We start from the raw sequence: 15,164 nt of genomic DNA, 5'->3' as shown, positions 1-15,164 counted from the left end.
TCTACTTTTTGACAACCAAGAACCACCTCAACAGATTATTAAATTACTCATCAGGAGTCTGGGCTGGCCTTTCAGGTTGTTTAACACCTGCTATTTTCTGTTCTGGCAGCAAATTAATGGTCAGGAGAACAAGCTGGTCATTCTTCCAGATTTTTTTCCTGTGACCTGGTCAAAAGACCGTAAGTTCAATGCTTTTTAAAACTTAGTCATTTCAGCATGACTAAACATTAGAAAGGTTGGGAAAAAATCTGTTCCCAGCAGTTTGCTCCGTGTAATTTATACACCTCCGCCTGTGAGCTCGTTGATAATGAGGGCTAAAGCTGAAGATGAAAAGCTGCCTCCTGTTTTGCTGGGCCACCAAGAGGCAGTGCTCTGCCTCCCTCTGCACTCCATTCCCCAATTTCTGGGCTCATCCAGGAGCAGCAGATGTGGCCAACAGGCAGCTAGGAAAAAAGGGGAAATTGGCACCAGCTTCCTTCAGTGCTTCAGTGAGATTATTTACTCTGAGAGACACACTCCTAAAGCCAACTTCTGATCACGTCAAGTACCGTGGAGGGCTTTGTGCACTGAAAGAATTAGAGAGAAGCAAGCCAACAAACAGGGAATCTGCCCCAGACAAGTGCCTTGATTGCTGTTATTCTGCAGCCCAACGGGATTGCTGAGCAAGAGAAAAGATAAAGGAGCCCTTTGTAGGCGCTTGCAGTGACACAGCACACGTGTATGCACATCATGTACCACCTTTCACTGCTTTATCCTTTGCTGCTGGGGTTTAGTTTTGAAGGAATTATCTCACTTTGTAGCACAGAGGATTGCCCGTGGTTTCGGGAAGGCTTTTAGGTAGATATACCTCCCTTTAAAAATAGCATTTTAACAGAAAGGAGGAAAAAAAAGGCACAAAATTCCCACTCTCTCATTGAATAATTTAATTTTGCTAAGAAAAATGAGGTGTGTTGTTCAGACAGCAGCACAATGTGCTGCAGTGAGTTGTAAACTGTTGGGGCAATATCCCAATGTCCTGACACCAAACTGGAAGGGCCACAGTTTGCCCTCCTCAGATGTTTCCCAGGAAATTCTGAGGAAGCAGCAACCAAGTTTGTGTAGACACAACCAGCCTTACAATTCTGGTTCTAATAAGTATGGTTAAAATACTGAAACACTTGATCTTTAGGGAAAGGCAACAAACATTTCAATCTCTACTCTTCTCTTCCTTGCTATCACTCAGCCTATTAAAAAAAATGATATAAGGTTCAGGCTGTTTAATTCCATTTTGAAGAAAGCATTCAACAGCACTTAAAAAGTGATACCATTAGCTATTCATTTTCTCCAATATGTTTCATATTAACAATAAAGTATCATAGTGCAGAATTATTATTAAAATCTAAGCAATAGGAGCTTTAGAATAAATGAACTGGTACACTTGACTAACCTTGAAACCTGCTTTATAGATTAAAAGTGCTTTTTGCCATGAACACTTCGGTTGCTTCACTTTCTTTATATTTTTCATATCTGAATTGTATTTCATTCTTTCCCTTCATACTCTTGATTCTATTCAAACAAGGCAAGTCATTCTGAAAGCACTGAATGTGCACCTGATCACCGAGTTTTCCTACTTTTAGGTCATCAACAATGGGCTCACACTCACCCCAAGGTTCTCAAAGCTTCACCAGGGAACACACAAAACCTGTGCTCAAGTGGAGATTGATCCATGTGATTGATCAAATGGATCAATAGGGCATTATGCAGGTGGTACATTTTATCATTCAACCCCAACTTGAATGTTGACCTCTAAGTTTAAAATTGAATAATTCAGAGTATTTATTAGGTATCATAGGTATAGAATGTTGTGGTTGTCAACAACAGCATAACCTGAATTACAGACAATGATTTGTAATGAAAACTTTCTATTCCAACAAAGACTTTTTTTATATTGGGGGGAGGAAGAGAGAAACCCCCCAAAACTAAGAAACAACTCACAACAAGACATTACCAAAAGCATTTAAGTTACACAGCACAGGAAAGAGATATTGAAATTAAGATATAATTGTTCTGTCCTATTCATTGTAACACATGGATAAAAGAAAAGAAAGGGAGGAAGAAGTGTAACAGAAGTGAAATTAACTTGCACCTTTGCAGTTTGTGTACACCCACAACTGAAAGGTAAGCAACAAAAATGGCATGAAATACGAACATAAAAGGGAACTTGAAACAAGATAACAAGCAAAATCACTGTAAAGCCACTTCAAGTCCAAAAAGAAATGAAAAGGAATAAAATAGAAATCAATAGTATTTAAAAGGATTAAAAACAACAGCCCATCCATAAAGGACTTTTCCCTTTTGGTTTTTAATTGACATTAACATCTAGAGCAAACAGCACAAGCCACAGTGCTGCAGATGGCTGCACAGCAATTTGTTCCTGTAAGGAAAGCTTTCAAATGTGTTAATTTATCTCATTAGCAAAACAATCAGTGTTATTTGAGGTGAGCACAAAGTCCTTTGGCATCCATGTGGAGCAGGCTGGTGCTGGGTGGGCAGAGCACAGAGCTGCAGCTCCCTGCAGGGTCAGAGTTTGTTTGGGATGGGGAGGGAAAGGGGCAGCATCCCTTCCTGCATGGAGAGATCCTTGGGAATCACATCTGCAGGGAGAGAGCCTTGGGAATCTCATCCCAGCACCCTCCCCACACCCACAAATGAGTGTGCTCCAGAAAATGCAGCTGGCTTTCCTTGCCAGGCAGGGAATGGCTGAAAGCACCAGATCCAGGTAGCCAGAGATCTCACAATTCTTTTATTGCTTTTTCACCTGCTCTGGCTCCACTGCCCAGCTCTGATGGGTGCTGGTGTGGGAGATGTGCAGGAGGAGCACAGGACAGGAACCCTGCTCTGCTCCTGTTGGCCATTATAGGGAGGTGTGGGATGAGAATTGTTATTTTTACAAGAAAGGGGTAAAAGGAATCACAGGAGGAAGGGTCAAGGCTCATAGGTAAAAGCTACTTTCTTCATGGATTCTTACCTCAGGGTGCAAAATTATTCCCTCGTGCTCAGAGACCCCCACATTCTATTACGGAAATAAATTCCACTTTCATTTTCCACCAAGCCCCAGCTTATTTACAAATCCATGCAGGCAGCTGATTCCTGGCACTATCTGGCCAAACAATGACTAATTGTTACTGACTTCCCAGATGGTCATTCTAATAACTGGAGAAGGGCAACCAACCCAGCAATCAGGTTTCATTTAGCTGAGGACAGCACAACAGCTGTCTTTTCCTTTCCTACACACTCAAGCAGAGCTTTCTGTTGTCCCAGTAGTCTCTTGAGCATGCAGCAAATAGAGCTCCAATGAGCTGGAAAGTCCTGCTTTAGACGATGCTCTGCTGAGTTCTCCCCCTCCTCCTTCCTGCCCTGCATTTCTCTCCACTGCAGCTGCACTGTGACTTTATGTGGGGTTTGAATGCAAGTGCTGAGCCCAGCCTGGTCACAGCATTTGCATTCAAAGGTGATTCTCTCTTATGAGGGAAAACCCAAACCCCACACAGGAGTTTGCCTTTGCAAACTGGCAATTCAGTTCAGCTGGTTCTCACTCAGCTTGGTCAGTTCCTGCAGCTCTAGATACCATTCTGGAAAAAAAAAAAGTATACACAGTTCAAATGGAGAGGCCTTTCCTGAGGAACACTACAGCAATAGAAAGCAAGAGAGGTCAAACCTTAGCCTGGTAAAAACTGTTCTGGCTTAAAGACCAAATGAGACAGAGGAAGCTTTGAGGCAGAGACAATCTGGCACATGCTCTGCTATGAGCACTGAAACTGGGCTGATATTCCCTGGAACTGCTTTGGCTGCAGCAGAATTAAAACTCCTTTAACTGTGTGTTTGCACTTCAGCAGCAGCAAACCCTCTCTATCCTATATATATCTCTGAATGTGTTATGGTTCCTGACTTCCAGACTGAACACACTTCAGCCAAGTGCCAATCTTGCAATGTTATCAGCCACTGAGTCTAATATTATCTCAGGTGAGAAATCATATCACTGCAGGAGAATTTGTCATATTTATTTCCTTAGCTTTCTAGTCCAGCATTTTAGGCTACGTATTTGGTCCTGGAGCAGCAGGTTTAACAAACCACACATGAGGCAGGATGCAAACCTCAGAAAACTCAGGGAAAAGGAGATTTTTGGCAGGTCCATCTAACCCCAGGCCTGTCCCCACCCCAGCTGCCACCTCAGTGACCCAGTTCCCAGCGGTGCCAGCACCCAAATCCCCCTGGCTGCTTCTTCCTGTGGCAAGATTTGGGTCACCCTGCAAGAGCAGAGATCCTCTGCTAATCACAGAATCAGCTCCACCACTGGAAACCCTTCCCTAACAAGTATCAGGTGCCCTACCCTGCATCAGCCACTTGCAGAACAATTACAGGGGTAAATACTACAAATAGCTAATCCCAGCTTGGCTTCCCTTTTCTTTTCCTCCTGAAAATATCAGACCAGGGAAGTCAAGACTTGTAGCACAACAGAATTCCAAACTGCTTCTTTCCTTGTGGTTTTTAATTGCTATCATGTTGGAAATATGAAGATGGCAGTGAAATTTTTTTCTGAAATTCTTTCATTGGGAAATACCATTATCTAAATGCCAAGAGATGACTTCACAAATAATAAAGTTGGAATGTATCTGGAGGGGAATATATTACCCTAAACTTCAACACCATTTTTGGGGAGCTGGTAAATCACTTTCCAGCTAGACACAATTTTTGCAAATATAGCATATCAGATGTTCTGAATGATTAATTTCCAAGCGCTTTTAATAAGCCATATGGCTTTTATACATGTTACCTTTTATGTATAGCATTTCCAATGAAATCACATAGGTACATAAAACTTGTGTACCAGAACTAGGATATCTTAAAGTATTTGAAATTTTGGGACTCAGCAACCATTTCACACCTTTTCAGCAATTATCCAGAATTATGGATAGACTTAGTGACTTTCAGTTAATAAAATAAAACATCCACTAATATAAGAATTAAAAACCATTTACTTATGAGTGATTTAATTTCCATTTAGTATCTTTATCTATCATTAGATATATCTGAATTTCAGTCTGAGGAGTGTTTCAGGCATGTAAATCCCAGGAGGGGAGATGAACATAACCCCAGGGTATATGGATTTTCTTCATGACTGGAACTGAATGTGAAATCTTCACCTTAGAATACAAACTTCTCCTGGCTGGGCAAAGAGAACCCTGAGCATGAGAATGCAAAGCTTCAGCATTAGACTGGCACAGAAAGGGCACTTTACACACTGTAGCATGTAGCTATGTTTAGGGAGACTGTTAATGCCCAATAAATATTTATTTCTGCAAAACCATCTCCAAGTAGGAGCCTAACTCCAGCCAAACATATCTGAATCTAAATATGAACATAACCTAATAAAATGTTTTCATTTTTAAATTATACATTGCATTCAGGATTTTAGAATACATCAAAAATTCTCTTTGTTAGCTTGGATTAATATTTTAAAGCTGGAAGTATGACAAGGAGACAAAAGGAGTATTGTAGCAGATTAAATAAAAAACACCCTTGCCACATTAAAATAGCTTTTAGAAATAAAGGGACAGCTGTTCACAGGATGAAAAGAAGCTGGAATAAATGAAACAACTACATGATACCTTGATAGCCTGATGTATGCACTCCAGTGGCACAGATCTCTCTTTGTACAATATTTATATTTGTTTCTCAGTAAGACTAACAGTGTTCTTATTATTCATTTGCATTTATGACTTGGTTTCAAAACAGGTTTCAGATCCCCTCCACAGCTCAGTTTTGCCTCTAAGTGTGATAAGAGAAGAAGAACACCACCTGTACCCTGGAAAAGAACAGTGTCCTGCAGAACATAAACTAATGACAGGTCAGGCCACTTGGATTTTTTCCTTTTTCTTAAAGAAGTGATCTGAGCATGAACATATTTCCTGATTTTGTTTCTATAAAAAAGGAAAAGCTAAAATTTCCTGCAAGTTGCTTTGGATAAATAAAATAGCAAATGTTCTACCCTGTGACCATATCTGAGTGCCCAAGAGAATCCTATATACCCTGGCACTCAAGGAAAGGATCTCTCACAGCTCAGAGGGCACAACAGCAGTTGGTCACTATAAAAATTTTCCATTTGCAAATTATTATAGATTTTAATTGCTTTTGTAGATATAGTGCATATTGTAATTGCCTTTGTGAACAGTATAACTGAAACTGTGCATGAAGCAAGGCTATCACAGGATGTAAGCTTGTAAAAGATGGATCACGATCCATGACAGCTCTTGCAAAATGCATTGATGCCTCAGGTTTTAGCTTTTGTATTTTTCAGGTTCTGTGATGCTTTAGCGTGCAGTTCTGAGCTTCATAGTAGGGATGGTGAGCTCTGTGCACAGAGCAGGGAGACAAAACAATTCCTGCCCCAGCTGGGCACCAAGGACAAATGACCCAAATCTCAGCCCAGGAGCACAAACCCCGTGGGCTGGAGAGAGAAAAACAAGCAGGGTGGGACTGCCTGGGCTAAAGCTGGGATGGGACAATGAACTGCAAGGGGCAAATGGAGCAGAGCTGATCCCAGGGACAGAGCCCGTGCCCGGCCGTGCATTTTGGGGCCATTTTGGTTCTTCTTGGGTGCAGCCCTGGCTGGGCTCTGGTGCTGCCCAAGGTGGGTCCATGGAGGCCTTTTAATAAATCCCTGCTTTATTCTTTAACCCTGTTCTAGATCAGCCTTCTCAAGGCTTCACAAGTTCCTTCCTGTTGAGTTTTGAGATGGTTTTTACCCTCATAGCAACAAGGCTGGAGAGCCCCAGGTAAAACCACCACCCCTTGTGCACCAACATCATAAACTGGTCATGTCCTATGTTCCATGCTAGGGGGAAACAATTCCCAGTAAAAGATATCTATTCTGTCTCTGCTAGCCACCATTTCACCAGTTTACCCTTCAGAAACATTGCATTTTGTCTGCTTGCAAAACTACTCCTTGGAATATTGATCCATACAGGCAGTGCCTGGCTCTGAACTTATTCATTAGAGAAGGATTAAGGTGGGCAAGAGGAAAAAAAACAACAACATTCTTTGGAGTGTATAAGTAGTGTGTTAGAAATTAAGCACCACAAAAGTGAGTCACAGGGTAGAACAGATCAATGGTAAAATTCAAATGAATGCACTTGCAGCTATCCAGTGATCCAGAAATGCTGATTCTCCCTGCAGGGCAAGTGCTGTGGTATAAAGGAAACAAAACAAAAATGAATTTATCATACTGTTCTTCACTTGAAGCGAAGTGTGAATACTTGATAAGAAAAACGTATAAAGTTGAAAAATAAGATTAATGTAAAACAATTTTGCTTTGCTTTTTGTCCTCTTGCTCACAGTGAGCAATGCTCTCTCCACATTACCAGTCCACTATAAAACAAGAAAACTTTCAACAGAAATCTCTAGAGAAGTCCTGAAGGCAGAAAGGGGAATAAACCCCAACTAAACAGCAGAGCTGCTTTCCTGCCCCGCATGGATCCTGCTTCATTTCTGTTTCCATGAGCAGGGAATGAGCCCTGTGCCAATGAGACACCCTCACCTCATCCCTACCTGGGACTCCCTAAACAAAAAGCAACAAGAGCAGACTTAGGGCTGCTTTAATTTTCACCCTGGGATAAACAGGAAGCTGTTCTAAGGCTTGGGACTCAGAAAGGCAGTGGAGAGTCCTTGGGCTTTTAATTACATTTTTTTCTGCCTCCACTGGAGGTGAGGGCTGACTCCAGACCCTGCTGAACCACTTGGGTGAATCTTTTTGGATATTGATTTTAATGTTTGGAATTATTCTGCTGAAGGTCTCTCAGCAAGTGTAACTGGAGAGAGAAATAAATTAAGAAACTGAATGAGGGGAATTGATTAGTACAGCCACTACATACAGAAAAAAACAGTTTAGATGAAGGAAAAAAACCCATAAAATTCTGTTACGTGATATTTATGACCCCTGATTTTCTGCATTTCTGGGATTGCCCTGGAATACCATACCCTGCTTATCCCCAATTTTTCATGGTTGATCTACTCAAGAAGGAGCACAAACCAACCCTGTGTAAATCAACAAACTTTAAATAAGACCCTGGTTTGTCCAAATAAAAGAATCTATGGCATATATATTTTCAAAGCTAAAAATAATATAGCAGATACATTAAAGAGGATCTAGCTGTAGTTCAGTCTCCTCTGGGCATGGAGATGTAAACACACTTGTTCTGCATCACAAATAATACAGCAGATCAATGCTCAGCCTTTGAAAAATCGTGAACAAAGTTTCCCTCAGAATGATCAGAGGCAATCACACTGTGAGTTGCTGCTTAAAAGCTTTTACAAGGATGCTCACAGTAGATTTCACGTGGCTGGAATTCCTGCTGTGGGTACCCAGCAATGCAGGGATGCTGCTGGATGTGTCCCACACAGGTTTTGGTGACCCTGGAGCTGGGTGCCCACAGAGAACAGACCCCCTCCATGGGCTGATGCTGGAATGCCTCCTAGCAAGACACATTTTGGAGTTAAACAGGAGCACTAGGCTCGGCAATTACAAAAGAACATCTCCTAAAAGCAATCTAAATATCTAGATTTCCAGATTGCAGAGACACAGAGCCAAGGGCTCTGCTGGCAGTTCAGTAAAGTCTGCAAGGGGTTGGTCTGCAGCACTCCCAGGAACCACAAACAGCCCCAGAAACACTCCCTGAGCCCGGGCAGGAGGAGCAGGGATTGCTGACAAACGAGTTTCATTTCTTTAGACGCTCACACTGAGCCTGATGGTGCTTTTTACATTGCATAGGGGGTTATAAACACAAACACCAACACAGCACTGCTACAGCCATGCTTAAATCTAACCCTAAAGTGTCTTCTGGCTCAAGACAGAAACAAAACAGCCCTTCAGAGACCAGCAGGGCTGTGTTTTGAAGGATGCATAGTCTAAGCCTGCATTTATTAGAAAATCTGGCCACACATCCTGCAGCCTTCTAAGATTTGCCAAAGTTGACTTCAAACAAGCACGATCAGCACTCGCTCACTTTGTGCTGATATAAAAGCAGAATTCAGCTCTGTGATATTGCTGCAGTTGGCTCCCACTCTAGTGCATAAAAAATTATTGATCCATTTGCAGACCACTGGGAGAGGCAGCCAGAGGAGCTGAGCATGAGATACCCACAGAAAACATGACAATTCCATAGATATTTCAAAAGAATAAAGAAAGGTAAATGAGTTTTGTATAATATTAGCAAATGATTTAAATATCTATATTTAAATAATAAAAAGGTAGAACTCTAAGGTACAGAGAAATTTCTTCATAAAGGGGAAGGTTTGTCCCTGGAAGAGAGCTGTCCTCAAGATTACTATTAATTCAGTTACAAAAAGCTTTTCACCTTTAAAAATAACAGCTGAAACAATGCCAGTCCCTTTTCCATCTACACTACGCAAAAAACAGGAAGAACACTCCTAAACTTAGAATGTCAAACCTAAAATCTTGACCATAAGTAAGAACAAGACTAAATCCCTCCCCGCCAAAGTTGGTTTGGCCTTGCTGTTTTATTCATGATAACCAGAAGTTATGGGTCAATTACAGAGCTCATAATACAGCACTACAGTTATACAGAAAGATGAAGTATTTCATTCATTCTGCCCAAAATTGACTTTATACAGCATCAGTTATTCTAAACATTGTAACATCAAACTTGATATATCAGATTCTGTCATAACAACCAAAAATACTCAGTGCTTCCCTCCATGAACCTCTTTAGGTCATTTATTCCACAAGTAATAAAACCTATCTAGAACTTTGCACCACATCTCATGGCAGATTCTTCTATTAAAATAATTAAATTAAAAACTGTACTTCCTTAAGGTGAAAGCAGCTGCTCTGACTATACAGACTTTGTTCAGTGTGGGTTCAAAAACTTTATGGCCCCGAGTCCCAATTCCATTTGGATGTCAGGCAAAAATCCTGCAGGAGGCCTTGGTGCTCTGAGCAGGTCACACTCCTGTCAATGCCTGAACAGAGTAAAACTTTACAGACCCTCCTTTTCTTCAGCAGGAGCTTATCAGAGTAGGTGCTGTTCAATATTTAACATCTTCCCCCTGCCCAATTTACACTCAGGTTGAAGGAATGTTTTAAATAAAACATTAATGTACATACTATCAGTGGGAGGGAATAGAAAATAAAAGCTGTTGAGATGTGAAGCCTTAAACACATCATTATTTCTTGCTGGCTACCTTTGTGTCCCAAATTTTGTACTCAGGATAGCCATAGGCTCTAACCCCTTTGTGTAATGTATTATTTCTTTCTTCTGATTTCAGAGTTTCCACCAACTGATTTGGGAGAAAAGCAAGTTTTAATGACTTTTTTCTTTTCCCTGAAAGACAATGTATTTTCTTATAGTCAGTAATGATTTTCAACATTCAAACTCTGTCTTTAATGTGTTTATTTCCCTTATACTGACTTTCTTGTTTGTACTATGTAGAAATTAAGACTGGTTAAATAATTCTTAGTTTTTTCTTCATTAAATTTTTTTTTCATCCTTTATGAAATAGCCTTAGGAACAGACTCCTTCATGTCTTTGAAAGAAACATTTGATAATATCCAGTAGAGAAAGAGACACATTGCTGATGAAGTTTCACAGGTCACAGGTACCACACCAAACCTTTAAATGCCTGATGAAATTAGGTAAAAATGTTAAATTTTCATCTGGGCACTTATAAAACCCCAAAGTTTTGATACTGTGGCAAAGTTTCTCCCCCAGCTGAAAATTCTCAATACCAAAAACAAAGAGCTGCATAAGCAGGAGCAGGATGAGGATCCCTCAGCTGATTGTGTGAGCAGAACAGAGAACACCCTGACACCAGAATTACTGACACTGATCAGGGCTGAGCTGCTGTGACCCACTGAACCTGAGCTTTTGCTTTGTCATTTATGCTTGCCAAGGTTGTCTCCATCCTGCTTTAAAAGAAAAGATAACAAAGAACTCCCAATGCTTGAATGGCTGTAATTTTCTGCATAGAACCTATAATATTATAAAAGAACTAATGTGCAATCTGAATAGGTAAAGGAGGAAAAATAAAATAAATTGGTCTAGCAACATTTAAATGATGGCAAATGTAAGTTTAATATAAAACCATATTAGAACAATTGAGAATCACGAGAGACTGATTTATTATTTATATAACACACGAAAAGTTATCTGTAAAGGAAATTGTGTAATATGCAGTAAATTAGACAAAGCTGCACTATAAATTGGGATTAAATCTTAAACTGGTTTAAATATTTAATGTGCTATCATGACTCACATTTTCAATAACACTTGTTCAAAGTTCAGCAAGAAGTGTGGAAGCAGACTGAGGAGGAGCACTCACAAACCCTTGCCTCCTGATGATGCCAATTAAATCAAATCATCTCTTAATTGCCAAAACCAGGCAAAAGCAGCACAGGTCTTGTGCTGAGGACCTGCTGCACAACTCACCAGGGATACTGGAAAAACTCTCATTAAAGCCAGCAGAGCTGAGGTCACAGTAATTGCACAGGGTGCAAGATGAGCTCTTCTACATATCAGAATGCATTTCTTAAGTTAAAACTTTATTTGTGGAGCTCCACCTAAGGTCCTGGGGAACACTGATTTCAAGGGTATTGACCTGCATGGCTCAGCCCTGCCTCAGACATTCAGGTTTTGCACTACTGTGGAAAAACAATTGTCTCACTTCCAGTCTGTGGCCTTAACACACTGCGCAAAGAAATAAATCAGAGTCCTTGACCGACAAGGTTTATAACTGGGGATGTCAGACAGCGGGCAGACAAAAGCAGGGACAGTTCAAGGGAAGCTTTGGCACAGCTTTGGTCAGCAATTCAGACACAGATCTCAGCACATTGGCAGCCTGGCTCCCTCAGAGGGCTCTGAAAGGGAAATGGTTTTGTTTCACTCAGGGCAACGGGGAAAAGGCACCAAAATTCTGCTTGTAATCCATGGGGCACTTGTCGGGCTGGGGGGAAATCAAGGTACAACCTCTGCATCCTAGAAAAGGTGGGATATGGCCTTACAAAGGGAAAATGGTTAAAACTGATCCGGGGAGAAGATAAATTACAGAATGTAAGGTAATATTTCATCAGCAATAATCTGAATGGAAATGAGTGGGTGACATTGTTGGTTAAGATCACAGGAGAGGATTTTCACTACTAAACAAGACACAAAATTATCATTTATCTGCACAATACTTAACTCATGGATCACTGAAGTCTTATCATAGGTATTCCTTATGAAATCACTTGTAAAACAAATATATTTTCATTTGTGCATAAAAATAAAGAGACGTCAGGGAAAAAACACTACATATTTCAACTCCTCTCTGTCATATTAAAATGCCAGATGTCTAAATGTATGAATATGCTGAATCCAATCTGGCTGACAGTGGAATATTTGGATGGTTCCACACTAAACCAGCTCTCTGCCTGTTGTCTGGACAGACCCACAGGAGTTTTGTTGAGTTTATCTGGACCTCAGCAGTGCAGCTCTGCCCTGCTCTGTTTGATGCCCATCATTCCCCTAAAAGCATCACAACTGTGAGTGGAGCATAGTTTTTAAAAAATGGGATAATTTGCAGCTTAGGCTTCACTAATAGTTTTAAAGCTAATGTGTTCTGCACAAGAAATAATATTTAGTTGTCTGGAATGTTCTGAGCTGCTTAAAACACCTAATTGTCATGTTGATGAATGTAAAATAGGCATAAGGCAGATAAATGCGGCCCACAGTGAATTGGAATTACAAATGGTAATACTTCCTAGCACTGCTGCTGTAGGAAATTGGGACTTTAATTATTATTTTACTTTAAAAGATATTGTTTTGCACAAGAAAAGGTCTCCTTATCTGCATGAACTTCAGGCTGCTGAGCTAAGCAGGGTGGCTGCAGTTTTCCTTGAAGGACAAAGGAGCCCCTCCATCAACAGCCCCCATGGGGACACAGCTTGGTCTGTGGTCACTTGTAGGACACGATTTCTGTCCTAAAAGTTGTTTCTCTCACACAGGACAGACTCCTTGAGTCTCTGAAGCTCCTGTAGTTTATTTCTTCATTATCTTTAAAACTAGAGTTTGTTTATGGCTAGTTATGATTCAGGCACAAACGCCAAATTATTGTCTAATAATGTCATACTGACTGTACATTATTAGTGCAATATCTGGGCCTAAATAAACAACAAGAAAACTTACATTACCAAAATAGATCAATATATAGGAACAAAACCCCACATCCTCCCCTTGAATTTATGTATTTTGGAAACCAGCCCAATTTCCCCCCAATCCCAATGTCAGTAAGAGTATTAAGCATTACACTAAATAATTTTTTCTCATTTATAACAGCCCCTCTCTTTACAGTTCCACAATAATATAGCTTCTAGATAGACAAAGATACATGTACAATCTCCCCTCCCAGCTTTAATTTATTTCCATCCTTGTTACAAATATCTGAAAGCCAGCAGCAATGTTTGGGAGTGGGCTTGACTAGGCTGATTTTTATTATCTAGCAAAACTGGTGAAAGATGTGAGGATGTGCTTAACTCCCAAAACTATTCAGCCACTTTATCTGCTGTTGAAAGAAAAGTGATCCATTCCTGGTTCTCAAGGGAAAGGTAGATGAGGAAGTAAAGATTTCCATGAAAAGCACACCATTCTCTTTCTGCACTATTAGAACCCATGTTTCTCAGGAATGTATTTTCCCAAAGAATATTGTAAGTAAAGTTTTATCGATTTCTGAAAAGCACTCACTACAAAAGAGACCGCTGTACTCCTCTTTGCTAAAGACATCTGATGTTCAGAAGGTAAAGGGTAATAAATTACAATTCCAGACTTTTCCTGCACCTGCTGCCTCTGGCCCCGGTCCCAGGATAACAAGAACTGCAATCACCCCCAGCAGCAGGAGCCTGACAGGCACAGGGACAAACCCCGCCTGTCACTCACGCCACATCTGCCCAGCCATGAGCCACGCTAAAGGAATCCCTGCAGCTGGATCCCTCTGCAGCCTGGCACCAGGTGCACAGGGCACAGCACCACGCCTGACACAGCTCCCAAATCCAACATTTGGCTGGCAAAATCACCCAGGGTGGAAATCAGGACACAGCTCTGTGACAGTGTTCACAGGGGTCTTGGGATGAGGGAGGAGACGAGGATCTGACTCCATGTTTCAGAAGGCTTGATTTATTATTTTATGATATATATTATATTAAAACTATACTAAAAGAATAGGAGAAAGGATTTCATCAGAAGGCTGGCTGAGAATAGAAAAAGAAAGTGAATAACAAAAGCTTGTGTCTCAGACAGAGTCTGAGCCAGCTGACTGTGATTGGCCATTATATAGAAACAATCACGTGAGAATCACAGATCCACCTGTTGCATTCCACAGCAGCAGATAATCAATGTTTACATTTTGTTCCTGAGGCTTCTCAGCTCCTCAGGAGAAAAATCCTCAGGAAAGGATTTTCCATAAAATGTGTCTGTGACACAGCTCCAGCTCTGCTGGGCTGTTCTGGATGCACAACTGCAGCCACAGAGCCTCTCCTGGGGCAGAGGAGACCCTGGGAGTGCTCCTGTGTGTGTTTATCCTCCTGATCAGCCACTGAACCCCCTCTCACTGCAGCTCAATCATAGGATAGACAAATAGTCCATGTAGATGTTTCCAGGTGTGTCTCTCTATATATTCCTACCACTCTCCTGGAATAATGTAACTCAGATATATGTAAGCCAGTCTTCTTCTGGAAGAACACTCTGAAATACATTTCTGGTGTTGATTATAAGCTAAGAATAATTTATTTTTAAAAAATTCTCAGCAAGAACATATCCAATCTTTATCATGATATGAAACAACATTATGATTTCCAGCTTGGTATTATTTTTATGAGTTCCATTCTTTCTTAATAGAAACTTGAATAAAAACTGGTCTGGCCAAACCTCTCTGTTTTATTTCTTTTATTGTAACCATTAAATCAGCTTTCATTTCATTACTCTAATTGTGCCTGGGAGCAGCAACTGCCACCTTAAGGCACATAACCTAATTTAAAATGCTCACAGCTCATTCCACCTTAAAATATATTGCAGTACTTAGGTTCAGCACAGCAGGTCAAGCTATACAACAGCACTCTTGTGATCAGAGGACTTTTTGGC

This window comes from Ammospiza nelsoni, chromosome 12, assembly GCF_027579445.1.
Source record: "Ammospiza nelsoni isolate bAmmNel1 chromosome 12, bAmmNel1.pri, whole genome shotgun sequence".
NCBI classification, from domain to species: Eukaryota; Metazoa; Chordata; class Aves; order Passeriformes; family Passerellidae; genus Ammospiza; species Ammospiza nelsoni.
The sequence above is the reverse complement of the archived record's forward strand: the minus strand, read 5'-3'. Positions refer to the sequence as shown.